The sequence below is a fragment of the Monomorium pharaonis genome, unplaced genomic scaffold (genome assembly GCF_013373865.1).
Source record: "Monomorium pharaonis isolate MP-MQ-018 unplaced genomic scaffold, ASM1337386v2 scaffold_644, whole genome shotgun sequence".
NCBI lineage: Eukaryota > Metazoa > Arthropoda > Insecta > Hymenoptera > Formicidae > Monomorium > Monomorium pharaonis.
Genome location: NW_023415961.1, coordinates 19,876 through 29,033, shown reverse-complemented (window position 1 = coordinate 29,033; position 9,158 = coordinate 19,876). Strand labels below are relative to the sequence as shown.

The 9,158-nt window shown below is 35.6% G+C and overlaps 1 long non-coding RNA gene across 1 annotated transcript; it reads left to right on the top strand.

Annotated features, from left to right (window-relative positions):
* Positions 1-1,960: 1,960 nt before the first annotated feature.
* LOC118648748 lies at positions 1,961-8,339 on the top strand. Its single transcript, XR_004965426.1, has 3 exons — positions 1,961-3,386; positions 3,567-3,643; positions 3,722-8,339. It is a non-coding gene; the product is annotated as an uncharacterized LOC118648748 (long non-coding RNA).
* The last annotated feature ends 819 nt before the right edge of the window (positions 8,340-9,158 follow it).

The window sequence follows — 9,158 nt, the reverse complement described above, 5'->3', positions numbered from 1 at the left end:
GTAGATTGTTAATATACATAAACACAATAGTTTCAAGATACACCGCGACGGTTGTTTGTTTTACCAGGCCAAAAGAAAACCTTTCGTGAATAATATTTATGTTTTGTTACATCGCGATGTGCAAATACATGAAACATTTGCGACAGTTATTTTATCCTTTATTTGGATTCCAGTATTATTGAATCGTTGCACGTCTGTTAGTTTTTCATCGATAAACAGAAATATCGATTCTCGCGCATCGTTCGTTAGCTTTCATATTAAATTAAAATTAACGTGGTACTCGTTACCACGCGCGTGTTAAAAGTATCGCGTAATTAAAAACGACTCAGTAATATTTAGAAAGTTTGTTTCTTGTATCTAAAGTCTTTTTCAACTTTTCACAACGATAATGTCGTGCATTGTGACAATGCATATATATGTTTATATTCTGAGAGAAAAATGTTTAGTATTTACAATTATAATTATAATTATTATTATAAATGTATAATTGTAATTAAATAATATAAAACCAAATTCTTCTTTTCGACCTAACTGGCCATCTTTATTGTGTGAACACCTTATGTAAACATAGGTATTATCTCACGAAGGTTTTGGTACCTTGGTTCGGGCCCTTATCAAGTGAATATCTATAATACATTAAAAGAAAAAAATTCAATAAAAACATTACAAATTTAGATTTATGTGTAAAAGCGCGCTTGATGCATATATATACCTTCGGCGAATTGTATAAGATTGTATACGAAAATAGATCATGCATTCATCTTCTCCGTCATAAATTATTCCAGTAACTCATGAGACTGAAAGCTAAATTTTCACCAACTGTTAAGAGTCGAAATAATGAAAGTAAGCAGCTACAACCAAACAACCAAACAGTCAGGCTTACGTGTTGTGTGTCAAATGAATAAACTCATTCGTGCACATTATTGAGTCAATATTTTCAAATAAGTCTGTGTTGATGCGTTGTCAATGTAATAAAAATTGTGCATGTCATATTAAATTTAGTTAAATAACTGTCTCCTTTATTTGAAAAAGAAATATATCACAGGTGTTAAAAAAACACATCAAGTTATAACACAAATCTTCGGTCGACTGATTCAAATATCTGACGGATAGGATGGAGCAATGATGTCAAGACTAAGATAAACATAAATATATAAATACATAAATAACTTATAAACGAGAGTGAAAACAAATCGTATAACTTTGATGACGCGGTCTCATCAATAGATGACATTTAAATTTTCCGTGTCTTTTTGCAATTTATGGTGTCCATATATTTTTTAATAAGAAACATCTCTGCAATTTTCCTTTTTCTGACATATTTTTCGTTGTGTAGGATCTCCGGAGATCAAATTCATGATTTTGCAATGTGCGATGCTTGCTTATGACTGAATAGTTATTTTCATGTTTTAAAATGTCTTTTTTGTGTTCTTTCAATCTTATTTGAAATTGTCGTTTGGTTTGACCTATCTAAGATGCATTACAATTTGAGCAATTAATTTTATATACAATCCTTATTTTTTCGCTTTTGTTAAAATAAATATAGTTAAGAACTCCATCTTCATAATTATTATAATGATATTGTAATATTATTAATGGAACTTATTGATCTCAGAAAGATAAATAAAAAAATATTTTTGAAACTTTTTATCCATATTGTTATATTATTCAATTCCAAAAAATAAATTTTTTTATTGATTTACGCAATTTATTATATAAATGTTTTATCAAAAAAAGTGTTGAAAATTGCTGACAGAAAGGATTCCGGCAATGGATCATCTGAAAAAAATTTTTTAAATTATTAATTTGTTGCAAAAACTTCAGTATAGAATTTATGAAAACAAATTTAATTTCGTACAATATAATTTTTCTTTCGTCAATTGTACTTTTTAATTTTTTTAAATTAAAATTATTCAAATTAAATCTGTATATGTTTCATTTTTCATTATTTTGGACCGATTTCATATTTAAACAAGAGTCGGCTTCTTTTTAATACAGACGAACCAATAATACAGTTTAAATTATTAGAAAATTGTATGGTATATATAATTCTGATATTGCGAAAAATTTTTAGATCAAAACATCGAGCCTCGCCGTGTGTGGCTAATCTCTTCTCGGAAGCAAAGCTCATGTTTTTATGTGACATTTGGCACACGCAAGATGCGAACCGAAGCGCTAGATTTTTTTTCTTTTCCACGAATTTTCTCTTCCGATTCTCAAGGCCAATCAGCTACTTGCCCCCCTGGCCCCCCTCCCACGGTTCCCCAGGCGACTCAGTACCGTGGCGAACACGCAAGGGGAAGGTCACGTCGTGTACGCTTCGCGATCGTGCGTTTTTCGACTCCGCAAGAGTCGTCTTTTTAGTGCCGCGAAATGAGATCTCGTCGCGTTCCTCGCGTCCTCGTCGAGAGCGAATTTCCCCGCGGAAGATATCGCCCGGGATGCCGATGTCCGGCGCAGGTAACGAAAAGTGTCGCGTCAATTGTCTCGTCTTTTTAGTGCCGCGAGGTAAGATCTCGTCGCGTTTCTCGCCGTCCTCTCGTCGATCGAGAGTGAGTTTCCCCGCGGAAGGCATCGCCGGGGATGTCGAACCGAGTGGTCGCGTCCCGTCTGTGGGAAATTAGCGTAAAAATCGTGTCGAAAGTTTCGTCGCGTCGCGTCGCGTCGTGTACAAAGTGACGGCCATGTTGTGACGTAATTAGTACACAACGGTCGTACTTTAGGCTTGGTAGTTGACCGTCGCCCGCGTTCGCGTCATGTCTCGTCTCCGTTCGACACACAGTTGTCTCTTCCGTATCACGCGTTCCTTGGCGATATACGAGTTTGCGATCATCGTGGATCATTCGCAAACGCCGTCGGGAGACATAAGTGTCGTCGCGAGACGACCAGTATCGTGTCCCCGTCATTAATTACATCTCGTCTTTTTAGTGCCGCGAGGTAAGATCTCGTCGCGTTCCTCGCCGTCCTCTCGTCGGTCGAGAGCGAGTTTCCCCGCGGAAGGCATCGCCGGGGATGTCGAACCGAATCGGCGGGCAAAGTGATCGCGTCCCTCGTGCCCTTCGCCCCTCTCGTCCGTGAGAAATTGACGCGAAAATCGCTTGAGTTTTTCGTCGCGTCGCGCGTCGTGTGCACAGTGACTATCATGTGTGACGCAGTTCGTGTACAACCGTCGCCCGCGGTCGCGTCGTGTCGCGGTCCCCGTCTCCATTCGATCTCGTCGCGTCCCCGCGTCTTCTCGTCGGTCGAGTGACTCGAGTGTGAGTTTCCCCGCGGAAGGGGATTCCATCGCCGAGCATGCCGAACCAAGCTGACGCCGTTAATCGTGTCAAGGGCGTGTGGACGAGTGTGTGAACGCAACGAGGAAAGCATCATCGGTTCATCGGCTTGTGAGTAAATTTATTTATTATATTCTCAGTTAATTTTCTTAGTTAAAATTCTTATTTAAAATTTATTTATTATATTATAGTTTTTTAAATTTTGTTCTTCCAATTTTTACATTTTTTTTCAAATTTTTAAATATTTTTTAAATATTTTGATATCTTATATTTTTAATATTTTATTTTAAGGGAACGCTGGAATGATGGTGAAATTTAATCAAGGTCGATAATGTAGAATCATTAGTGCACAGCTTTAACAAAATTTCGTATGTATTTTTTTTTATAGATTTGGAAAATATTATTAAAGAATTGTATAATATATAACATAATATTTTTATTAGCAGCAATATCGAGGATTTATCACCTTCATCGACAAATCGTGAAATGGCATGACAAACAATTTCAAGTTTAGGACATATGAGACTCATGTACGAAAGGTGATGCTGCTACCGCTTTTAAGATACTTCTTGGTAAGTGATTTGCTTTCATAATGCACAATTTGTCTTATAAATAACTCGCTCTCGTTCATAGAGTTCCATGCTCAAAATAAGCTCATTTTGCAACAGGCTGAGTGTATCGGACTCTATGAATTCGAAGATATAATTAGTCCGAATAAATGATATAACTATTGTTATCATTTACTCGAAACAATTTTTGTACATTACACGACTAACTAATTGTTGTTATAGTTATCGCTATTAGCTATAATATTTCCATTGTGGAAGTATTTATATTATTTTTATATTATTTATCAAAATTTACCATTACGTAAACCAATTGCTCTCCATCAGCTTTTCTGTAATAAAAAGCACATATTTTGAAAGTGTTGAAAATTTGGCTGGGAAAATTATGCGCGTCCAAGTTTTAAATATTTTAATTATTTATTTCCTTTACCGTGCTTTTTTCAATGGCACCACCACTTATTGAGTGGTTTTTATAATATTTATTTTGTCTAATTAACGTATTCTTGTTATATATGTCCGAAGTTTTTGGCGTGTAAGTTCTAGTTAAAAAAATTTTAATATGGCAACCCTAGCTGGTACTGGAACTTTCAAATAATTAGGCGTGAAAGAAAGGACGAGAGAAAGAAGATTCTAGAAGAATCTAAGTCTTTTGAAAAAGAACTGAATTTTCTACATGTCAAATACAAATGACTAAAATCTCGAGACTGACTCCTCTTCTCTTCTTCTTATTACTCGTTCTCGATCTTGTTTATGATCTTTCCGGTCGACCCCAAATATTTTTATCGACAAGTCATTACAATATTAACTATATTAATTATTACCCAACCGCGGACTGTTCGTGAACCGCCGGGAATTACGAGACATTTCTCGATTATATTCTCAACGATATTCTATCAAAATTTATTCGATTTTGCGGAGACCGGCAGACAAATGCTTGGAAAATTTAAACAATCTACTCTCTTTTAATATTTATAATAATTTTTATTATAATAGGTAGAATTATAAAGGTAATGTTTCCAACATTACAGCAGCAGTAATTATAAAAATGGAGCTCTTAAACGTAATTACTTTATTTTACTTGCAATTACGATTTTGATAGAAATTTTTAGAGTAGAGTTATTTAGAAATATTACCGAGGCAGTCGAAATAAAGATCGTTAAATAGTTAAGATTGAGGAACATAATTAATAAATATAATTAAATAAATGTGAATGTTAATATAGAATTAACACAATTATACGTGCCAAAGTTCTGAGTTGCGTGGATCGTGTTCGCGTGTCGCAATTGTTTTCTGACACCGGCTAAACGGTATAGCGGTATTTTACGAACTGTCGAATCGCACCGACGACAACTTCAAGATTTATACCTCTTTGCCGTCTACGAACCCAACCACTTCTCTTCCGTCGGCGTCGTTCTGTTTGTCTTTTTATCCTGCTCCCAGTCTTCTTCTCGCTCTCCTACGCTATCTTTGTCTTCTCTTTCTTTTCCGCGGCGTATCAACCTCTGTCGCTCCCTGTTTTTCCGCGATTCAGCCTTCGAGATCCTGTTACCATGATTAAAAGAATCCGTCGACTCTCCTGGCTTTCCTGGAAAGCCTCACCCAAGCTTCTCGAAAAAGCTCGGTCCTTTCCTTTGCTTCTTTCTCTATTTCTTCATTTCTCTTTAGACCAAGTTCTTCTCATCGTCTCGACACTTAAGCATATCGAATTTTCCACCAGGATGTAACGACGAAATATTATTACATCGATTAAAGCAAATATCGCAAGTCACATCGTAACTATCACAAAATATTTTTGTTACATACGCATCGAAAGTGGTCCCTTTCTTGTCACTTTTTTGTGGATAGAAACATCGATTTCAGCACTTTAATACATTACATAGTTCTTATCTTCTAATAGATGGCGTGAATCACGAAAACATTGTAGCACGACTTTTTTAGCACGTTTGATCATTTCAGCACTCGCATGCGTGTGTTATCTTGTGACACGCATATGGTAACTTTTGTAAAATTGATTAATATCTTGACTAAAGCAGACTAATGACTAAAGCAATAAATCTTTATTGCTTTAGCGAACTTAACCCAATCTGTCAATTTGCAAGATCCAGACACTCAATGGACCGAGTAACAAAAAATACGAATATAACGGCCTTTTGCACTCGTGCGGGCGAACTCGCCTACTGCTCATGCGTCCACTCCCCGCACTCGTACACAAAAGACCGACTTTACGTTTTTATTACATATTATACTATTGTGTCGCATCAAATAATTTTTTGAGACCTTAAGCTTTAATTATCTCTTGAATATTTTTCCTGCAAAATCTTTCAAAAAATAACTTTCTGATTTGTTTATTAAAAAATACCGAGAAATATTTTGTCAGAAAGAACAACAAATTGTTCTTATTATACGAACTCATAAAATTTATGAAATTGGAAGACTATATATACATATATACATATGTATGTATGTATGTATGTATGTATACATATATGTAATACCACAGAAAATTGTCCTGTTAAAGATTCTTTGTTTCCGAGTTTTGAAAAAACTTGAATCTTAAGTTTTATTAGATTTCATAGAGAGATCGTTATGGTCTCGTTGTGGTTTCGTTACGTTTTTTTTGTTAATAAAACAAACAACAAAATTTCTATCGAGATTTGTTCTGTAGTCTTTTATTGATTTTCTTGCTTTGTCTGTTGATTTTAGAGCGAAAAGCCCTTCCCACGTTCTTTCCCGCCCTTCTCAAGTCCGCGCGTTTTCGTTTTTATTTCGATCGGCTTTGAAGATCCTATTTCCAGGTGTAAAAACATCCTGCAGCTTGTTCGATAAGGCTTCTTGTGTCGTCTTGTGTCTGTATGTTCCGTCCTTTAGTCGTTGCTCTCTCATGGCTGCCTGGGCTTCTCGATTCGCCAGGACGTTCGTGTGCAATAGTCAAATATTGGTAAAAATATCTATTGAATTTTATTCGCCCCTGCGATGCCATATAGCGGGATGAAAATCGAGACATGACAGGTGGCAAGAATAAGAAGCAAGCATATAGAATGTTTCAGAAACAATTGCCTCTAGTCACAGATTTTATTGCTATTGGTCGTCGTGAATGTAATTATCTTCCTTCTCAAAATATTAAATTTTTGAATAAACTAATGATACATATTTCAAAATTTACTTGTAATCTCTTACCATGTATTTTTATTTAACAGATATTCAGCAATTTTTGGCCACCCTGTGTGTATCACTCCTATATACGTATATCGACTTACATTTCGCGATCTTCGCTAGTCTTCAGATGAAGAGATCTTGTTTTCTACTATTTTCGCTTGTATCTGCTCTTTTAGGTTCGGTGTTCCAATTTGATTTCTTTTGATTAGTTTCTGTAGATTCGCTTCTCAGGATGAAAGAGTCGTATTTGTTCGATCTTGTAATGTTGTGAATTTTGACAGGAAAATCTTTCGGTAGAAGATTTGAAAAACCACGTGTTGTATGTAGAGAGATGAATAACGAAAAGTTGATATAAAAGTTTGTCTATTTCTATATCTTTATGTTCTATTTGTCTATATAAAAGTTTTAACAAATTAATATTACTAAAATTGACATGTAAATTTCGAAAATAATTGTTACACATTGTTATGATTTTTTTTTTTTTTTCAATTAATAACAAACATCATAAAAGGCGATAAACGTGAAAATAATTTTAAAATTCTTCTGAAGTATCTCTTTGTATCCTATTTGTCATTTTCTTTTCTTTTTTTTCGTTCAAAATCCAGCAGGATTAAAAGAAGTTGTAACTTGAATGATCTCAAAGTACTTCGGAATTACAAGCTCGCCGAGCGTGCTTGTCGCTTTTAGCCTGCGCACTCAGCGCCATTAATGTGAGATGTTTGCGACAAGGAAACCTCCAAGAGTACTCTTTCGTTCGGTTTAAGTTGCAGATTTTTTTATAACCAAACCTTTATTACCGGAAAAAATACTAGTATTGAAAATTCTGTACTGCGCGTTCTCTGCGGTTTAATCGTTGAAGGCATTTTTCACTCAATGCACATCAGATGTTTTCAGTTTTTTAACTTATACTTTACTTGACAAAATATTACTTCCAGTAGCTTTCAATATGACGAGATCTTCTAAAGAGAAATATCGTGAAATATAATTTGGACGTCGAACGTCCAAAGCAATAAATAATGAAGTTTGCAATTAATATATTTCCTGATGTACAGAAATTTGCTGACATCAATTTCCGCGCCACGCTCTCGTTACTCTATCGGGCTTTTTGCAATCTCTTCGCTCTTCCATATTAGTATAGTTTCTTCATAACTCTCCGGTTTCTCTTCGATCGATTTTCGGTACGGCACTTGCGGAAGTAAAAGAAGCCGTAACTACGGCCGAGACTCCTTCTCGTGGAGGAGATGTAAGGAGGAAAAGGATGCTTGTCGGGTACCGCTCGCGTAATTGGCACTTTGAACGTACAAGATTGGCATGAGCAGTAATAAAACTGCTTGAAGGGAAAGGGAAGAAGAGAGAGAGAGAGAGAGAGAGAGAGAGAGAGAGAGAGAGAAGCCGGTAAAAGATTTACGGTGAGATCTGTGAATCGAATTGGGAAGTCGAATAAGTGAACCTTCACGTCGGAATAAGTAACCGATTTAAATTGCTTTGCGTTGAATGACACGCCGGAATAATTCAAGGACCGTAGACATCTCTCTGTAATGCAGACGGCTTTGCCGCGAAATCGCTTGCATTTAACGCAAGTGCCGTGGCATTCTCAATGATGGTAATTGCTATGCAATAATAACGACGTGAGCGCGACGCGAAACATATTATACCTTGCATTATTTGCTGCGAGAAATATCGTCGACATAGAAAACGTTAAAGATTGGATTAATTGCTTAACCGAGCATTAAACGACAATTAGGATCATTCAGCAAGTTGTTGTTATAGTTGTTGTTGCTGCTAATTGTAAGATCGTTACTTTTGTTTCACAAAGAAGAAATTAACTTTCTTGGTGAGGCAGCTCACGATTATCCAAGAGCGACGAATTAACCTTCTTATGACGAGCTTTCCTTTTTTTTTTGCTCAAGCGAAGAAATAACGCTTTTGTATTGTATGAAGACCGTGTGAGAAATAATGGATCTTTGAACTATGTTCCAAAGTTAAAACATACTTCTAAACGTAACGGATAACTTATGCCAGAAGTAATTTTAAGTATGCTAATTTCTAAAGACTATCAATATCAATATGAAAATGTTATGCACACAACACTCATTTGCATATGATAATTGAATTGGTTATTTCTAAAAATTATAAGTCATTTTTTGTTGAAATTATGATT